This window comes from Cynara cardunculus, assembly GCF_001531365.2.
Source record: "Cynara cardunculus var. scolymus isolate 2C chromosome LG 5, CcrdV1, whole genome shotgun sequence".
Lineage (NCBI taxonomy): Eukaryota > Viridiplantae > Streptophyta > Magnoliopsida > Asterales > Asteraceae > Cynara > Cynara cardunculus.
In genome coordinates, this window is record NC_037532.1 from 18227525 (window position 1) to 18249414 (window position 21890).

The 21890-nt window shown below is 36.0% G+C and overlaps 1 non-coding gene across 1 annotated transcript; it reads right to left on the bottom strand.

Moving 5' to 3' along the window:
- Positions 1-18522: 18522 nt before the first annotated feature.
- LOC112513927 lies at positions 18523-18629 on the bottom strand. Its single transcript, XR_003069385.1, has one exon. It is a non-coding gene; the product is annotated as a small nucleolar RNA R71 (small nucleolar RNA).
- Between the last annotated feature and the right edge of the window lie 3261 nt (positions 18630-21890).

Consider the following 21890-nt stretch of genomic DNA (forward strand, 5'->3'; position numbering starts at 1 on the left):
GGAATATGTACTTATGACACCTGCACATGTATACATACGATACCTAAATATAAAACTGTGTACATGTAACACATAAAAATCAAGAAAATGAAGAAAATAGAACAATTCCCTCGCTGATCCCTCGCTGATCAGCGAGGGAAATGGCCAAAATCAGATTCCCTCGCAGATCAGCGAGGGATTAGCGAGGGAAAATAATTTTGGCCAATTCCCTCGCTGATCAGCCAGGGAATCTGATTTTCGCCATGTTTTTATTTTATAACTACAAATTTAATTACTTATAAATTATTTATTAATTATTATTTATTAGAATATTACAAAAATTAATTAATAATTCTGATTAGGCCCAATAAAACCGAATAAAGCCCATTAAGGCCCATAAAACCGAATAAAGCCCATTAAGGCCCATTAAACCAAATAAAGTCAAATAAAATTGAATAAAGTTCATTAATGCCCGATAAACCCATTGAAGCCCGGTAAACTCAATGAAGCCCGGTAAATAGATTAAGGCCCAATAAAACCGAACAAAGCCCAGTTAAATGGGTTAAGGCCCAATAAAACCGAATAAATCTGTAACACCCCCAAATCCATATATTGCATATAACACATATTTCATACATAGAATACATGTTTTCCCACAAAGGTCCATAATACAAGATTTTGTAATGTAAAATACGCAACTCAAAAATTCCAAAAGTACATGCTCTTGTATCCTAGGATCTAAGCTCCAAAACATGGCTAATTAAGATCTTCACACAGTTAAGCACATAGGGAAGTAATTCACATAATGTTCTTTCCCTTATTACCATTACCTGCACACATATTTTTGAAAACACAAAATGAGGGTTAGACATGAATGTCTAGTGAGGTTCCCTTTTTATGTAATGCAGGGTGAAGACCACCAAAACATTTTGAAATAATCCATTCCATGTTGCAAATACTTAAAATCATATTATGTTTCGGTCCATCGAGTCTCTGGTTCCAAACTATACTTGGAATATATTTCAATAAACAGGACCAGAGCCCATCTAGTCTCTCAACCAGAACTTCTGGTTCCTCGATCAGAGCCTCTAGTTGTACTAACCAGAGCTTCTGGCTCATATAATTTCTTATAATGTTCTTTAGTTAAGCTTTCAATCAATAAAATAGCCTTTTTCATAAAAAGAATAAGTATGAAGAGTTCATGCTCGACCAGAGCCTCTGGTTGTACTAACCAGAGCCTCTGGTTCAAAAGACATGATCAACCAGAGCCTCTGGTTCTACGTGTAAGCCAATCGGAGCCTTTCTAGTCTGTTTTTCGTAAAAAGATTCTAAATATATAATCCTTTTCTTAAATACTTCTTAAAATATGATTTTGACACAGAAGCTCTTTTCAATAGATACAGAGCCTCTGGTCCAACTAGTATAATTAGTATGAACTTGCATATTTCTCAAATCAATAAACAGAACCTTTTGGTTCTACAGTGAGGACCAACCAGAGCCCCTCTGGTTCCTTACAAGGAATAACCCGAGCCCCTCTGATTTCTCATAAAAATGAACATTCTGTTCCAAAACACTTTTAACCAATACTAATGGCCATAGGCTAAGTTTTCCCCTTCTCAATAACATCAATACTATTATTTCTAAATAAGAACAATATCTTTGAGTTCTCAAATCACAAAGAAGTAAGGACTCAAATCTATTGTAGTCTTAAAAGACATAATAGTAAGAGCTATAATATTCACACACAATTGCCACCCTTATATCCAAATGTACCTTTCTCCATGATATGCCACCCTTATTCCAAAAGATACCTCTCCTTGATATGCCACCCTTATTCCAAAAGACACCTCTCCTTAATATGCCACCTTTATTTCTTCTTCAAAATCTATGAACTAGTTCGGATGAAGGACCGCAGTCACAACCATCTTATCGAATCCTCATTCATAGTTTTATCCATAAAATCTATAGATTGAATTCCAAATGAATACAGATCAAAATCATAACCATCTCAAAAGAATATTGTCTGTAGTATTCAACCAACAGTAGTTTCAAAAACAGTTTTATCATCAAAACTCTAAATATCAAAGAACAACCGGATCTTGCAATGCTTTCTCCAAACTCAAATTCTTTTGTATCCTCTCACCGAATATTATTTCTAAACTATTTCTTTTAAAGAAACAATCTCTTCTTTTACTTTTCAAAACAGTTTTCTAAACTCATATTCACATTCATAACACCTTTAAACTGTCAAAAAAAGTTTTACCAATCTTTCTTCGAAATTAATATAACTCTGCAGTTCATATAACAACGAATGTAAAGGTTTTTAGTTTATCAAAACTCACCTTAATAATCACAGATTCTGCAGAATACAAACACAGCAGATCTTCAAGATATATTCAGACACACATACACACTATCTACATATTCACATATACACATATGTTTAAACATATATACATCGATCCAATCGTGGTTAGCAACCAGTACACATCGTGTATATATGTGTATATAACATTGACCGACAGGTATATATACATATAACACATACAATGTCGTGTAAACATATGTATATAACACGAGCTGACGGGTATATATAGTTATAACACATGCACATGTATACATACGATACCTAAATATAAAAATGTGTACATGTAACACATAAAAATCAAGAAAATCAAGAAATAGGACAATTCCCTCGCTGATCTCTCGCAGATCAGCGAGGGAAATGGCCCAAATCATATTCCACTGATCAGCGAGGGAAAATAATTTTGGCTAATTCCCTCGCTGATCCCTCGCTGATCAGCGAGGGAATCTGATTTTCGCCTTTTTTTTATTTTATAACTACAAATTTAATTACTCATGAATTATTTATTATTTATTATTTATTAGAATATTACAAAAATTAATTAATAAAGCCGATTAGGCCCATTAAAACCGAATAAAGCCCATTAAGGCCCATTAAACCAAATAAAGTTAAATAAAACTTAATAAAGTTCATTAAGTCCCGATAAACTCAATGAAGCCCGGTAAATAGATTAAGGCCCAAAAAAACCGAACAAAGCCTAGTTAAATGGGTTAAGGCCCAATAAAACAGAATAAATCTACATATAACACATGCACACACACTATCTATACATTCACATATACACATACGTTTAAACATATATACGTCGATTCAATCGTGGTTAGCAACCAGTACACATCGTGTATATATGTGTATATAACATTGACCGACGGGTATATATACATATAACATATACAACGTCGTGTAAACATATGTACATAACACAGGCTGACGGGTATATATACTTATAACACATGCGCTGTTATAACCAGGTTTTCTACAATCCTAGTCAAGGTAACTCTATGAGTTTATTATGTGAATTATATGATAGCATGCATAATTATGATAATATTTGCATAGATTATATGTACATATGTGGTAAATTGAGTATTATTCATTTCATATGGAAGCAATACATAAATGAAGGCGGTTATGTGAATAGGAGAATATATATACACACACACACATACACATATATATATATATATATATATACATGTTGTCTACCCGCGCAATGCGGCGGGATGTAAAGGTTCTATAGGAATATATTCAACTATTAGATATCATTTATTGCAAAACATCTTTGAAATAGTTGGGGTTCACATCACTATCAAAATTCAAAAATGAAAAATTAAAGAATATGAAGCCYTGGTCTTGGAGCAAAAATTAAACTTTCTTCAGYAACAGACCACTTGTGAAATACGTGGTGAGATCCAATAAGCAAAGGCCCATATACGACTGGAATGTGGAACACAAAAATACTATTACATCTCATACTGACATCAACAGTCAGCACTTCTAAAATTAGATGGCCTACCTCATCAATGGAATCATACAAATTAGCATGACTTTTAAGCTGAAAGAAGAGATAGCTTGCATATGCCACCAACATTATGCAGCTGCTGAATCTTGAAAGTGCCAACTCTGACTTCCCAAAATGAACTTCTATGTGTAAAATGAAGCACAGCTGGAAAGAGTATGCCCATTACAGCCATCAACAGCAGCTCTGAACTAACTATTGCAACTGTCTGTAAAACATAATTAGACACAAATGAGGGATTCCATTTTTGCTTTTGCTGGATTTTTACATGGATCTAGATTCAAGAATATCTCCACCATACCATGATCATCTTTCCTAGAAAGAATCAAATTCAAAATGGTGATGACCTACCTGGTTGAAACGCTGAACTTTTGGATAATGCACAATGCCAACAGTAAAGAAAGCACAACCAAGCACTAATGAAAATAATTTTTTTTTTACTTTCTTGTGCTTGTAATAATTTTCTTTCTACATTTTGCAGGTATTTTGGTTGTTTCAAACATGTTTAGAAAAAATAGTTCAATAAGCTATGCACTCTTAACTAAATAAGATGTTGTTTTTAAAAAGATTAATTATAAATAAACTGAGATCATCAAAGAAACATACAAAATAAAACATTATAACTAAAGAGAAACATACAGAGAAACTGTGCCAACAATCACTGCAATCTTATCGTCCTGATTAAACAAAATAAACCATTATAACTAAAATCGAGCCAGAAACATACAAAGCCTCACATATACAAATGAGGAACGTAACAGCAGGACATAGTGTAATCTATAATAATACTACAACAATACAACATATGCTTTACAAAGTGTCTGCTATGACTACTTACCATCCTTTTCACATAACAATACCACAGTCCCCAATAGAACTACAACTTTTTCTTTCTTGGGCGCCATTGTCAAGTTAAACGACCAATTTGCCCCCATGTAACTAGTACAAAGTACTTGGTGCTCATTTTAGTTTATGAGATTTGTCCTCGTAAAGGGTAATCAAGTACTCTTATTGATTTTTGAGCCAAGTCAAACACTAAGATTCTAGTGAAATGGAGGGGATAAAAAATAATAACTGAGGCCACAATCCACCCATTCCATGTCAACAAGTGTAGATAACATATRCAGAGAATCATGCAAGTGAAAACCAAAAGAAAGGAAAAGTGGGTAATTCATGTATTTTATGAGAAACATTTGTCTATCTGATTCAGAGGAGATGAAATCATCATTCTCTCCAGCAATATACTGAGGTGTTCTCTCCTGCTGTTTAGAATATGGTACCCTCATCAGTTCTCGGCGTTCCCCGATCTTATTTGAAATGCTTTTGCCATTTAAGTCTTTCCCACCCACTGCTTTCTTCATATTTCCCACCTGATTCAATAATGAAATTCAACAGAATTATATAAGTGTTTAAGAGAAGGAACATGAAAATGTACATTCAATCAATGATGGTAAAAAGCAAAGCAAAGTAGGTTTGACAAAAAACTTTTTATGAGGTACATAAGGAACCTGAGTCCGGGCAATGCTGGTCCATCTCCTTTTTCCAAGCTCAACTTCATTGATGCCAAACCATGCAGGATCTCTTGCTGCAACCGAAATTGTCTTCTCTAACTCATCTACCTTCCTATCAGGAAAACAACATTCAGGAAACAAAGCTAAATGCATTTATGATAGGCCAATAACAATGATGATCATCATATTGGAACCACTAAAAACTCCATTGAGGAAGGTCCATAAATGTTTAATATTGGCTAGAGATCAAACATGGAAACAGGTAAGTGCAATCAATAACCATAGATAGTAAAGGAATGAAYGTAGGCTTAGAAGAGATGGTGTTAATTAGTTAGCACCCATTTAGAGTTGCTGTGAGTATGTATTCAACTTATTTTTGCACAACCACCCTAGTCTTATTTTCGAAAGTAAACATACCTGCCATTCAATGTTATCACATCTTCCAAGGAGCTCCTTTGTAAGATGCACGTGATCTTCGCCGTTGGCAGGGATGTTTTCCCATTGGTGAAAAGTAAACTGCAATTTTGTCGATCTGACCATGAAATATTATCAGATGATTTAACACGACTGTAGAAAAAACCACAGGGATATAGATATAACTTATAAGTACCTATATCATTCTCGTGTATTATCATTCTCGTGTGCATGACAATATTTCTGGGACCAAAATGGGTGGCATCGATACTCAATCAACCTAGTTCCGTTCGTGGGAATCTAGAAAAGCAGAGATAATAATATTACACACGCTTCTAGTAATAGTCTTTCTAGAGATCATATCAGCCTTAATGTAGTTCATCTATAATCTTTTAGCATTCCAAATCTTATTTTAAGAATCAAGATAGCTGAAAGTTAGTTAATGCACAAAAGGGGTTTCATAAGCATAGTTTTTGCTTACAAATTGAAAGCAGACTTCACATTTGGGATGAGTCAACTCTTTGAAACAGGACTTATGATATGCATCTTTCCCTGATAAAGAGAACTTAAATCAACAGAAAAACTAATAAGAGCTGGCAATAGTAAAAGATTCAACAGCATCATTTGACATTACAGAAGTTTGTCACAGATCAAATGAGAAATAAGTTTAAATCAAATAAAATGCATTTGGTGGCATGATGGCTAATAGCAGAAGAAATTACCTCATGTTCGGTGATTGGGTAACCACAAGCATGACAACATAAGTACTCTGGATGAAAAAAGGTCCCCATAACAGAACCACAAGCATCAATGTCGCGGTTGCAGCCACCACRTACTCTGCAAGTTGGATATGTATATAAAGATCAATCAAAGTTATATCATGATTTGACCCTTCGTTTTCTAGAAATGCAGGCAACGGAAGACAGTCCAGCTTAACACGACTGCAGAAAAAACCACAGGGATATAGATATAACTTATAAGTACCTATATCCCATGGGATGACATTCGCTAGGTACATATGGAGGGTATGACGGATGAAGGTCGTCTTGACGTGATTTTACAAGATCGTCATCATTGTCTGGCTGCCACTGATATCCTGAACGGATTCAAACACAATGTTTTTTCTGTAATCTAGAGATAAAGGTTGAAAATGAATTGGATGAGAGTTACAAAAAAGGAGTTCCAATTTTCAATTACTAACATTTTACCATTTGGATTCTTCAAACCTTCGGCCAAAGAAAGTGCAATTGCTCAATCTAATTCTTCCTTCTCTTTATCAGTCCTTGGGCGATTATCCTAAACGAATTTCTTGGTTATAGTAACAAAAGCCAAAGTAAAAGAACAGAGAATGACATTAAGAAAATAACAAACTTCAGCTCAACTTCCTTACATGCTACAACAGATAGTATATAAGTAATTACCTAGAAGCTTGAAACCTCCACAAAATCGCAGAATCGCTTGAAACCTCCACAAAATCGCTCGCTTGAAACCTCCACAAAATCGCCTCGTGCTTTGATAGGTAAATCGTGACAGGAGCGATCATTTAAGACTGAATCATGGAGAGCGTGCGATAGAGCGATCCTTGGAGACTGAATCGGCATGGGAAGAGGAGAGCGTGCGATGTTGGTCGTTGGGCAGAGTTGCCTTTGGAAGAGGAGAGCGTGCGATGTGTTTGGAGTGGTTTAGGGTTTAGAGGCAGATGAAAGGTGTTTATGCATTAAAGGGTAGTAACTTAAATTGAAAATGCATAAAAAAGTGGTACATTTTTAAGACTTTAAGACTTTCTGCATTAAAGGGTAGTACTTTATGCATGTTAAGATGTTTTTAAGACTTTGGGCAAATTTGCTTTATAAAGTAGTATAGATATATATAACCCAATACTTCCTAGTTAAGAAAGGTTAGTTTTAAAATTAATATTCTCCAAACCGCCTAAGGATTTTTATATTGAGAATATCCAGCATCGCCTCACTTAAATTATAAAAGCAAGGAGATAAGTTAAAATCTTATTTGTTCTCCTATTTTTACAAAAAGTGAGTTTTAGAAAGAAAGAAAAGTTTATAGTCGGTGACGGTGTTCTTGGAAAGTATCCTTGAAGAATATAGCGGTTTAAAGATTTTGATTACTTGCTGTGCGATAACCTGCAGAATCTGTGTTATCAAGGTGAGTTTTATTAACCTTTTGATTATAATCATAGGTTTATAATCTGTTGTTCAATCCTATAATCTAGTAATTACAAATGATTGAAGGAATCTGGTGAAAACTGCTTTTAATCAATTTGAAAGAAATGTTTTATGGTTCAAAGATTAGAACCTGTTTTGAAAAGATTAAACAAAAACTGTTCTTTAGAAACAGTTTTTAAACAATGCCCTGTTCGGGAAGAACAAGATGAGTAAAGCAATTTGATCTAGAACAGAGTCTTCTTATGATTTGAAAGGTTTGAATATGAACCTGTGTTGAGAATATGATTTGGATAAAAACTATGAACGAGGTTCACTCTGACAGAAAGGTCTACAGCATGTCATTGGATGAAATAGTTCATATGAATTTTAGTGGAAATAAGGATGGTCGTTGTGTGTGATGGATAGCAATTGCTATAAAGAGGGGATTTATGGATGTAATAAGGATGGTCGTTGTATGTGTATGCATGGTATAACTCTTGCTATTATATCTAATAAGATTACAACAGATTGGAGTTCTCTCTTCTTGGTGATTTGAGCGTTCAGAGATGTTGTTCTTATTGGAAATAGTAGTATTGATGTTATGGTGATGGGAAAATATGGCCTATGGTCATTGGTTTTGGGCAAAAAGTATTTTGGAACAGATATACATTTTATGAGGAACCAGAGGAGCTCTGGTTGGTCCTAACTATTGGACCAGAGGGTTCTTGTTATTTAAATTAATAAATATGCAAATTTTTACTAAAACGTACTAATTGGACCAGAGGCTCTGTATCTACTGATAAGAGCTTTTGTGTCAAAATCGTATTTTAAGAAATTTTAAGAAAAAGGAATTTTATACTTGAGATTTTATACGAAAGGCAGACCAGAAGGGCTCTGGTCGACTTTTATGTTGAACCATAGGCTCTGGTTGATCCTAACTATATGAACTAGAAGCTCTGGTTAGTACAACCAGAGGCTCTGATCGAATAAGAACTCTGCATAACTATTCTTTTTATGAAAAAAACTATCTTATTGATGGGAAGCTTAACTTAAGAAATTATATGAGCCAGAGGCTTTGGATAGTACAACCAGAGACTCTGGTAGAAGGACCAGAGGGGCTCTGGTAGAAGGACCAGAGGTCCTGTTTTATTAAAATATATTCTAAGTATAGTTTGGAACCAGAAGCCCGATGGAACAAGTCAGAATGTGATTTTTAGTCTTTGCTACTTGAGATGGATTATTTGAAATAAATGTTTTGGTGATCTTCACCCAGCATTACATAAAAAGGGAACCTCACTAGACATTCATGTCTAACCCTCATTTTGTGATTTCAAAAATATGTGTGCAGGTAATAATAATAAGGGCAAGAGCATTTTGTGAATTACATCTTTACGTGTTTTGCAATATGAAGATCTTGATTAGCCATGTTTGAAGATTAGATGTCAAGTTACAAGAAGCATGTACTATTGGAATTTTTGAACCATGTATTGTACATTATAGACTCTTGCATTATGGACCTATGTGGGAGAAAACATGTATTCTATATATGAAATATATGTTACATGCAATGTATGGATATGGGGGTGTTACAGTAATGGTATCAGAGTCTGAGTTAAGGGATTTAGGTATTCACATGCATGATGCCTAGACTTAAACTGTTTCATTGCATATTAGGGTCCCAGACATAGATAGCACCTTTGGAATAAATATGATAAGTTAAGAGATCAGTGTGTAAGGTATTTTCGGATTACATCTAGCCAATGTAATTTTGAATTTACAGGTACATAACTGAACTTGGAAACTTTATTATATTTGGGAATGTGAAAATATGTTTATAAATTTTGAATCTACAGATGACAAGCAGATCTAGAAGGTCAGAAAGGATCACCCGCCCCAACCCCACTAATGAAGAAGAAGATTCTCCTATTATAGCTCCTATTGGTACCTCTGAGGGTAGAGGCAGAAGCAGAGGAAGGGGCAGAGGTAGAGGGCAGACTAGAGGCAGAGCTAGTCAACCAGAAGTTAATACAGATCATGCCGAATCTAACTCTAAAAACATGAATCAGGAACATATACCACCACCAGAATATGTGACCAGAGATATACTTGCTGAAGAAATGGGAAAGCCAAGGGAAACCTTGACTTCCATTATAAGGGTTCCTGCCAGAATCAAGACTGGCATAGTTGAAATTAATTCAGCAGTTCTAGTTATCAATAACTGGGAAGGAGATATAAAGATGTTCTTAACTTGCAAACCACCAATTTTCTTGAGAGACAGAGATCCAGTTAAACTCATGTGTTGGATTAAAGAGATAGAGTCTGTATTCAACACTATTCGATGTGCAGAATCAGATAAAGTTAGATTTGCAGTTTCTGTCTTAAAGTCAAATGCTTTGTTTTGGTGGGAGGTGGAATTATTGGCCAAAACAGATATTTTAAACTATGACATGGGAAGAGTTTGTGAATAGATTCAAAGAACAATTCTGTCCTAAAACAGCGGTCAGGCAGATGGAAGAGGATTTCTTAAAAGTTAGAACAGAGCTCTGGATCAGTCAGAGAATACACGGAGAAATTCATAGAATATTCAAGGTTTGTTGAGCATTACATCTCAACAGAGACTAGAAAAGTAGAACGATATATTTGGGTTCTAAAACCATCCATCAGAGAATTTGTTATAGCAATGAATTCTGCTACCTTTCCAATGGCAGTAGATGCAGCAGAGATCACCGAGAGGAATAAGAATAGAARTGAAGAAGGGAAGCAGATGGAGAAAAGAAAATGGGAAGGATCTTCGGCTAGTTATCGAGGATCAAAAACTACCAAGTCTAATATTAAAGCAATACTGAGGGGAATGCCGAGCAGAACCCATAAAATGTTTTAATTGTGGTGAGATTGGGCATACTTCAAATTTCTGTCGACAAAACAGAAAATGCTTCCATTGTAATTCCCCAGATCATTTCAAGAATAATTGCCCACAATTGAAAGCTCCACAGCTCACTATGGGAAGCAATACTTTGACCGGTCGTGGGAGACCAAGTATGGGCAGAGGAACGGGTGGGGCGCGGGGTCGATCTTTTCAAATAACCAAACATGAAATAGAAACTATACCTGATGTAGTAACAAGTATGTTTCTTGTGAACTCATCTCATGCTAAAGTGTTATTTGACTCGGGTGCAAACTTCTCGTTTGTATCCCTATCATTTGCTTTATGTGCTCGTATGAATTCTGTGCCACTTGACGACWAATTGGTAGTTGATACTGCTAACGGTCAAGTATCTGTGAATTATGTGTTTAAAGACTACACTATTGTGATTGAGGAACGTGAGCTACCCATCAGATTATTTCCYATGCTTATGAAAGAATTTGACGTAGTAGTAGGAATGGATTGGTTAGCCAAGAATCAAGCTAGCATTATTTGTGATAAGAAGAAGGCCAAAATAACATTACCAAACAGAAAAACAGTTGATATTCATAGTGATAGTCAAAGTCATTCACACGGATTGCTATTAGTAATAAAAACCAAAAGATGCATGCAGAAGGGGTGTCAAGGATTTTTGACCTATGTAATCAATGCCAAAAAGAAAAAAGAAGAACATAGATTGATCCCAGTGGTCAGTGATTTCCCAAAGGTATTTCCAGAGGATTTGTCTGGTCTTCCATCAGATAGAGATATAGAATTCAGAATTGACCTCTTACCCGGGGCAATGCCTATAGCCAAAACACCATACATATTAGCCCCACCAGAGTTGAAAGAGTTAGTCACTCAGTTAAAAGATCTACTTGATAAAGGCTTTATCAGACCAAGTACATCACCTTGGGGAGCCCCAGTTCTGTTTGTCAAGAAGAAAGATGGATCTATACGAATGTGCATAGATTACCGAGAACTCAACAAACTAACGATCAAAAATAAATATCCATTACCAGGATAGACGATCTGTTTGATCAGTTAGTAGGGGCTAGCTACTTTTCCAAGATTGATCTACAATCTGGATACCACCAACTAAGGGTAAGAAATGAAGACATTCCTAAGACTGCTTTTAGGACAAGGTACGAGCATCGTGAATTTTTGGTTATGCCTTTTGTTAGGAATGAAATTCAGTGTAAAATTGTATTCGTCTTGAAAGACAAAATTGTCTATAATTGTGTGAAAGTCACCGTGTTTGAATTTTTTTAGAGATGTTTGACTTTGACTTTGTCTTGTAGTTTGACCCTATATAAATGGTGTTTGTTTTGTAAATTTAGGAGGAAACTTTCATTGTAATATCATTTACGTAATAGAGAGTTTGACTAAACTTTGAAGATTGACTTTTTCTCTCTATTTCCTTCTTATGTGTTCTTGAAAGAAAATCTCAGATCTGCCATTGATCTTGAAGGATTTACATGAAGATTGATTAAAGTGGACTCTCAATTGGGATCAGTGCAGGATTTGCTCGAAATCAGGAGAAGAAATCAAGTTTTGAAGAATTTTTTTTTTTTGAAATTTTCTTATGTTCTTCATGTTCTTATTTTTTTCTTTGAATTTGATCCGAAAATTTTGAAAAATTTTGTGTTATCGTGTTAAAAACAAGATCAAAATGTGCGAAATCTTGTTGTGAATCTTTGTTATACACAAAGATTTGTGTATTGATCTTTGTTTTTCGAGTTTTTGGTGAATTTTGTGTTTTTAAAAATTTTCGTGTTCTTGATTTTTTTTAAAATTAGTGTGTTTGATCCAATTTTTGTTAATTTTTTGTGTTTTTGTGTTTTTAGTCCTAAACCGCTCAAGGCCCATTTTTTCTTTTAAGTCCATATCCTTTTCATATCAGCCCCAAATTAAATCGTTCAACTCTGAATCACATCCGGTGCGATCAAGAGGTAAACCGCAGAGCTTGTGCGATCAAGAATCTAAATCGGATACAGCCTGTGCGATTTAGTGTTTAAATCGCTGACCTCTTGAGCGATTTAGATACTAGGCTTGAGCGATTTAGGTAGTTCTCTCAGCTTGTTCGATTTAAGACTGGTTTAAACAGGTCTTGCAGATTGAGCGATTTAGATGAGTAAATCGCTGACAGCTTGAGCGGACTAGGGTCTACATCGGTCATAGCTCAAGCGATTTAGTGATTAAAACGGTCATAGCTCAAGCGATTTAGTGATTAAATCGGTCACAACAGGTTTCAGATTGAGCGATTAGAAAACCTGATTGAGCGATTTAGGATACTGTTTGAGCGATTTAAGTCACATCTTGATCGATTTAAGATACAACTTGAGCGATTTAAGATACAGGTTTGGACATCATCGCACAGCTCATCTGTCCAGTTTTGGTTAAATCGAACAATGGTTTGATCAATATAAACCTTAATATCACATAGGTTGCTGTTTGATTTTGAGGTTCTGGATAGCACAAAGATTTTGATTTCACCTTCTTGATTGATCATCTCGACAGCTTCTATCCGGTTTTGGATTTGGTCAACATCCTGTTTGGGTATATAAATTGATCAGTTGCATATAAATCTTGTAGAAAGGCGAGCTATTGTTTGTAGGGAGAGACTCATTCTTGGTCACTGTCTTGGTCTATACTGTTGATCTTAATACAGAATCATAGAGACACAGTGGTAGATGGTCTATGCTGATTGATCTTGGTACAGAAACACAAAGACAAGATTTTGTGTTAATTTTACTTCTGATTCTGTGGAGAATGGTTGGGTTTTGGATGACTGCAACAGGATAGAAGATTTTAAAGAATCATCATTTGGAATAGATTAAACTGCAGAATTCAATGTATTCATTAGTGGCCGAGTTTGCAAGACTGTTGTGGGTTTTTGGCATGAACTCCTATGAGCTGATCAAGGAACAGAAAAAAATTGATTGCTTGCAGTTTCAGGCAGAAAGGAAGGTCATATTTTTTGGAGTTCTGGATAAGGAGAAGAGCATCACTGAATCTAGTGTGTTGACTCGTGATTAAAGAAGTGTTGTTTAAGTCTAATTTGCTCACCATAATCACTCACAGGTCATCTGATTTTATCCTAAATCGGATAGCATTTCAGTCTACTTGGTTCAAGTGTTCTAAGCTTTGGTCTTTGTTCATGATGCTGTCTCAGAGTTTGATATAATGGCAAAAGAACTGTTAATGAGTTTGAATCTGTAAGTGGGACTGCAGACTTTTTAAAGCATCTAAATCATAAATCTTTGATTCAAGAATATAATTGATTAGCAATACAATTCAGTCTCAAAAATTTGAACAAGTGGTTTTTAGGTGGACTTGGTTGCATTGCACAAAGTTATCTGGAATAGTGACCAGCTCCCCATCTATAAGCCAGGTCTTGATGATGTTGTGAAGCAGTGTCAAAACATGCGGTCTAGGTGCTGGTAACAGCAAACAAGGGTGAAGAGTCTGATCAAATAAGCTTTTAAGAGGAATCAATCAAGTGGAGTTCTCCAAAGAATTTCAACATACATATTGTTGTAAGGCTGAGAGAGGCAGTTTTTATTCCTGCAGGATGTCCATACCAAGTGCAAAATCTCAAGTCATGTACCAAAGCTGCCGTTTGATTTGGCCTTGAGTCATTTAACTTGGATTGTTTTTGTTTTGGGCCATTTTTGTTTAGCTCTATAGTATTTTGTTGTTGTTGTAATTTTGGATCATCGTTTATCTGTTTTGTTTTTGAGAAATTTTTTGAACTATTTTTCGTCACATAAACTGTTTCTTATCAGTTTTAACTGTTTTTAACATTTTTTAACAGTTTTTACTGATTTTTGACAGTTTTTCGTCGATTTTCTATTTTTCTCAACAGTTTTTGTGTTTTCTATTTGTAATTTTGAGCTTAATTGATTTTGATTTCTTTTATCTGATTTCATAGCATTTGATCCGGTTAATCAATCTTATTTTTTCTTAATGGCAGCTATTGTAGAGAAGGAGAATAAAGAGTTGAGATCTCAGATTTCAAAGCTGGAAAAGAGCATTGAGGATCTTAAAGAAAAATATTTTAATATGTTCCATAAAAATTGTGCTGATAAAGAATTTATCAAAGAGCTACAAAGTGAGAATAAAACCTTGAGAGAAAATTTTGAAAAGATTTTGTCTGATAAGACATGCGAATTTGAGAGAATTTTGAATAAAGTAAGAACATAATGTGATGAAGAATTGAAGATTTGGGCTGATGCGAATAAGAAGTTATTCAACAAACTTCAAGATTTGCAAAAAGTGAAGAATTGTTATGAAAAAGTTAATACAGAGAAAGTGGACTTAACTGAAAATTTTCATAAGTCTGAGAGTGATCTAATCGAGTTAAGGAAATTACTGAATGAAGAGAAAGAGAAGGTTATAAAAGTTGAGAATAATCTGGATGTTGAGAGAAAGAAGTTTGAAAAAGAGAAGTAGAGAATGTGTGATTCAGAGAAAAGGTTTGGAGCTGAACGCATATCTTATGAGAATAAGATAAACTCTCTAGAGCTGAATGCAAAAATGCTTTTAAAGCAAATATCTGATTTTGAGCAGCTGCTGATCTTAGAACGGGTCAAGAATGATAAAGAGAAGAAAGACATCTCTGAAGACTGTCAGAGATGTAATTCAGAAATTATCTGAAAGCATTGCTCTAAAGCAGAAAGCTTTAGATGAAGAAAAGAAGCAATTTGCTCTTGAGAAGAGAAATACTTCAAAGAAGTATACAACAATTGCTAAAAAGCTTGCTAATAAGAAAAAGTGGCTTGACATCGCTTCGGAGAATGATAAGAGCAGCTCATATGAAGAGAAAAAAGAGTTAATAAATCAGAAGAGAAAGTTTGAAATGCTTCAAAAGGAGTTAGAAGGTAAACTCCTGGATACTACAAGCAAATTGTCTGATCTGAAGACAGACCTTGAGACTGAGCTGAAGATGAGAACATAACTTAAAATTAAGTTTGATTTAATTACTGCTGAAAGAGACCAGCTTTTACAGAAAGTCAAAGAATTTTCTTGTGCATAAAGCTCAATTGGTTCTCCATCACAGTGTAAAACTAGCTTCTATGACTGTTTCAAATCGAATAGTTATTCAAGCAGCCTAAATCTACTGTTTCTAAGAACTATTCTCGTTCTTCTAATCAGTATTATCAAGGGTATGTTATCAGATCACCCAATAAATCTTCTAAGACTAAAAGGATTTGGGTTAATAAAGCTTATTCTGTTTCATCTCATAAACCTGTTGTTACTAACTCTGTTCTTCCTTGCATTGTGAGATCCACTAATGATCTGATCAATCTTAGCAAGAGAAGAATTATGTGCTCAGCATGCAGAACCAATGATTTTGTCAATAAAAAAAGGTTCAACAGGTGGCATGGAGATAACAGCTATCAAAACAGTTGGAAAGGTAAGAACAGGTATGATCACAATAACTGGTATGGGTCATTGATAACTCTCATTTTGTGAGAGTTATTTGTTGTTCAATAAGCCCTATTTTATTGTACCGTTGGTACCCATTTTGCTCCTATCTTGTATTTTTGGTCCAAAATATGTTAAGAGGTGATGAAAGGTCAAGAAATTAATTATTTTCTAAAAAAACCCATTACTGTTGGTAAAATGCCCACTTTCTGCTCGCATTCATTCTATGGCGGATTTGCATCTAGTTGGATTTGAACAAAATTCAGATATTCATTCTCTTGGATATTAATGAGATTTAATTCTAAGTTCAGATCAAAACATTGAGTTGCTTGGAAGAATGAGCCTGGTTATGTGATAAAAGACAAAGAAAGTACTCCTACCAATATTTTGATTGAAAAGCCTTCTTTTCATAATTTATTGGAGTACTTTACCTTTTGCAACCTTTCAAGAAGTAGTGACAAGGTCAGAGATAAAGTAGACTTGTGGTGATGGGAGGTTCTTACCCTTTGGACAATGCAGATTTTTATCCATTGGACAAAGAGTTTGTCCGGTCCTCACCTTTTCCTATATTTTGAAGACTTACTCTTAGCTGAAAGGCAATCCACTCCACCAGCAATTTAGCTAAGCAACCTTGGAGCATTCTCTCAAGCTTTACAGCAGTACAGCAAGTTTAATTTCTGCTTGTAATTTAATTTTCGTAGTTAGTCTTTAATTCTCGCCACTGTGTATTGTATGCGCTCTGTGGGCAACAGTTTAAGTATTATTTTCAGTTCAAGTATTTCTTATGCATTTTTTCTTCTTCTGTTTCCGTTATGTTTTTTGATTTCATTATGAGCTAAGCACCCCTTTGTGTGTGGGTGTGAGTCAAGCTTAAGAATTTAAGGGCACACTTGGGTGTTGCCATTTTTATTGATTCTTAAGCTTGGTCATTTAAGTCGAGACGTAAACTCAACGCAGATAAGCCGATCACTTTCAAGTGTTAATATTAGATCCTTGATCCAGAGATGGGCGGATCTGAAATACGGCTTAGATGATGCACAAAGATTTGAGAGAGTCTTTGATAATCACGCARAGATGCGGGTTTTGCATGTTTTTAGCTTATGTTCAGATATTAGTCGAGTTTATGCTACAATACGTTGAGTATAAATCTTCAGGCTAGTGGAACCGTATATCTTTTTATCTAGTAGCTAATTCGGCAAGTTTAAGATTGATAAAATTGGACGCTTTGTGGGCACTTTGTGGGCGCAGTATATAAGAATTCACTTTCGAGAGATAGGAGTTCTTATAGAGGTCCCATGAGTCTCTGACCAACTTGTTCCTGCAATATTCTAAAGCAAAGCTTACACCCATACCCGTCTTTTAATATTAAAGGTTTATTTCGTATTTTAACGCTTTGCACCAATCAAAACTCAACTTTTTTTTCTCAACTCGAAGCATTGTTCAATAAGTTCATGAAAGTCTCTGATTCTCAGTAAGTCCGGTCCCTGTGGAAACGATCTTGGTACTATACCACTCTATTACTTGAAGCGATCATAGTGTCGGCGTGCACTTGCACCGCCACTTTGGGGACTTTGTGCCCACTGTGTGCACACTTACGATTTTAGCACATCAAGTTTTTGGCGCCGTTGCGGGGGACTGGCCCGATTTTTATCCTGAGATATTGATTTTCATTTGAGCCTTGGTCAGTTGTTTCATTCGCTATTCCTGTGTTGTATGCCACAGATACAACACGGTGATCTTTTACCTCTTGATCTTGAGTTAGAAAGAACAATTAGGAGACGAAGAAGAGGTAGAAACAATCGGCAAAATCCGAACCGTACCATGAGGGATAATCCACCTCCTCGGGAAGCCACGGTCAATATTGCCGATGACAAAAATAGAGGCATACGGGACTACGCAACTCCCGAATTTGGTCAATTGGCCTCGGGAATTGGTAGACCCGAAATGACAGCAACATCTTTTGAACCCAAACCGGTTATGTTTCAAATGATTTCTGCTATGGGTCAGTTTGGGGATTATCTTCGGAAGATCCGCACTCTCATTTGAAATCTTTTATAGAAATGACGGATCATTTTAAGATTTCCGGAGTTGCTCAAGAGGCCTTATGCTTGACGCTTTTCCTTTATACATTGAAGGATAGAGCTAGAGCATGGCTAAATTCCCAACCACCAAACTCGATCCTTACTTGGAATGATTTAGCGGAAAAATTTCTAAAAAAATACTTTCCTCCGACAAGGAATGTAAAGATTAGAAATGAAATTATGGCGTTTYGCCAAGAAGAAGATGAAGCGGTATCAGATGCATGGGAGAGATTCAAGGACCTTCTTAGAAAGTGTCCTCACCACGGAATCCCTCATTGTATTCAATTGGAAACCTCTTATAATGGGCTTTCTAGTGCCGCTAAGATTATTCTTGACGCAACGGCCGGTGGTGCTTTTACAACTAAAACCTACAACGAGGGGTATGACATTTTTGAACGAATTTCTAATAATAATACTGAATGGTCTAACCCTCGTGCTGTCATTTCTAAATCTGCCTCAGGCATTCATGAGCTTGATGCTATTTCTTCTTTGAATGCCCAAATTGTTACTCTAACTAATTTGGTTAAAAATAATTTAAACTTGAATGGGGAAAAGAATCAAGTCCAATCCATAATGTCTAATTCTTCCATGACTGAATTTTGTGTTTTCTGTGGTGAAAGTCATTCTTATGAGTTTTGCCCCGGAAACCCCGTATCGGTAAATTATGTTGGGAACCATACAAGAAATAGCCCATTTTCTCCAATGTACAATTCGAATTGGAGAAATCATCCGGATTTTTCATGGGCCGGAAATCAAGGACTTCAACCCCCCGGGGCAACTCAAGTCCAAAACTGACCTTCGAATCCCTCGGGATTTAATCAAGGAGGTCATCACATGCAAGGTAATCATCACATGCAAGGTAATCATCACATGTACCAAAGCGGACAATCTTCACAATCACATGCACCTAGGCAACATAATGCATCGGAGGGTAATGGTTCACTAGAATCTTTACTTAAAGGTTTAATAAACCAAACCAATGCCACCTTGAGGAGTTTTGTGACCAACTTGGCCAATTTGCCACGAATCTTAAGAATAGACCTCAAGAAACTTTACCGAGTGACAAGGAAATACCTAAGGAACATGTTAAAGCCGTGACTTTAAGAAGTGATAAGAACTTGGGAGACCCTAATGCCGTAAAGGAAACACCCATGGAGCCGATTTGTCAAGAAAATATTTCACATTCTTTTGACACATCAAAATTTCCAGTTCTGTTTCCTACAGCTGAAGAAGCTCAAATTCCAGTTTCTGTTCCAGAAACAGCAGCTTTGCCCAGTTCCAGCACCACCCAGTCTCCAACTGACACTGCTCACAGTGGGCAAAAAATTGCCCACAACCCAGCAGAATAGGACTGGTCCAACTGATTTAGATCTAAGAGATTTACCTTTTCCAGGTAGGATGAAAGCCAAAAATGTAGATGTTCAGTTTAAGAAGTTCTTGGACATCTTTAAACAACTCCAGATTAACATACCTTTGGTAGAAGCTCTCGAGCAAATGCCTAGCTATGTTAAATTTTTGAAAGACATCCTCAATAAAAAGAGAAGACTTAGTAAATTTGAGACCGTGTCTTGACAAAGGAATGTAGTGCCCTTCTTACTTGCAAAATTCCCCCAAAATTAAAAGACCCGGGAAGTTTCACCATCCCATGCTCTATTGGTGGGAAAGAGGTAGGTCATGCTTTATGTGACGTTGGGGCAAGTATAAATCTCATGCCTTTGTCCATTTTTAATCAGTTGGGAATTGGGGAAGTTCGACCTACTACCGTGACTTTGCAATTAGCGGATAGGTCATTAGCCTATCCGAAAGGTAAAATCGAAGACATCTTGGTTAAAGTGGACAAATTCATCTTTCCAGCCGACTTTCTAGTGTTAGATTATGAAGCCGATAGGAATGTCCCGATTATCTTAGGAAGACCCTTTCTTGCTACGGGTAGGACATTAATTGACGTACAAAAGGGTGAGTTGACAATGAGAGTAAATGACCAGCAGGTAACTTTCAATGTGTTTAAGACTCTTAAGTTCAATGGGGAGATTGAGGACTGTTCGTCTATTTACTCAGTAGGTGAAGATTTAGATCTAAGTTTGATCGACTGTGTCCACAGTAGAGACACTGTGGGCACGACATAAGACATTTGTGAAGAAGACTTACTAGAGGACATAGCTGCCTTTGAACAGTTAGATTTTAAAGATATACCAACCCAAACCCCGTCCATTATAGAAGCACTCGATTTGGAGTTAAAACCACTGCCTTCACATCTTAAGTATGCATATCTTATAGAAGAAGAAAAATTGCCCGTGATTATTTGTTCCAACTTAAGTGATGAACAAGAGGAAAGGTTGATAGATTTGCTGAAGGACCATAAGAAAACTTTCGGTTGGACCATAGCTGATATTAGGGGAATAAGCCCGTCCCTTTGCCAACATAAGATTATATTGGAAAATAATAGTGTTGGGAAGGTACAACCTCAAAGAAGGCTAAATCCAATCATGAAAGAAGTGGTTAAGAAGGAAATCTTGAAGTGGTTAGACGCGGGTATTATTTACCCCATTGCTAGTAGCGGTTGGGTAAGTCCGGTTCAATGCGTGCCTAAGAAAGGTGGTACTATGGTAATCACCAACGACAAGAACGAACTTATCCCAACTAGAACTGTTACAGGGTGGAGGATTTGTATGGACTATAGGCAGTTAAACTTAGCTACTAAGAAAGATCACTTCCCTTTGTCTTTCATAGACCAAATGCTAGATCGGTTGGCCGGAAAGGAGTTTTATTTTTTTTTTGGATGGGTACTCGGGATACAATCAAATCCATATTGCACCCGAAGATCAAGAGAAAACTACTTTCACTTGTCCCTTTGGAACTTTTGCTTTCCGACGTATGCCATTCGGCTTATGTAATGCTCCGGCCACTTTCCAACAATGTATGATGTCTATTTTTTTGGATATGATTGAGGATACTATGGAAGTTTTTATGGATGATTTTTCGGTTATTGGCACTAATTTCGAAAATTGCCTTGAAAATTTGAAGAAAAGTTTGGAGAGATGTGAGACCCATGACTTGATTTTAAATTGGGAAAAATGCCATTTTATGGTACAAGAGGGAATTTTTTTAGGTCACATGGTTTCTAAGAAAGGTTTGGAAGTTGACAAAGCTAAAATTGAGGTGATAATGCAATTGCCCGAACCTACTTCGGTCAAAGGCATTCGTAGCTTTTTGGGACATGCGAGTTTTTACCGACGGTTTATTAAGGATTTTTCTAAAGTTGCAAAACCCTTATGTAATTTGTTGCATGTTGATCAAACTTTTGAGTTCACATCCGATTGTAAAAATGCTTTTGAAACAATCAAGAATGCTCTTGTCTCGGTACCCATTATTATCACTCCCGATTGGTCCCTACCTTTACGCAAGTGATTGGGCCGTGGGTGCCGTTTTGGGATAAAGGCAAAATAAAAATTTTCACCCCATATACTACGCAAGTAAGACTCTTATTGAAGCCCAATTAAATTATACCACCACGGAAAAAGAATTACTTG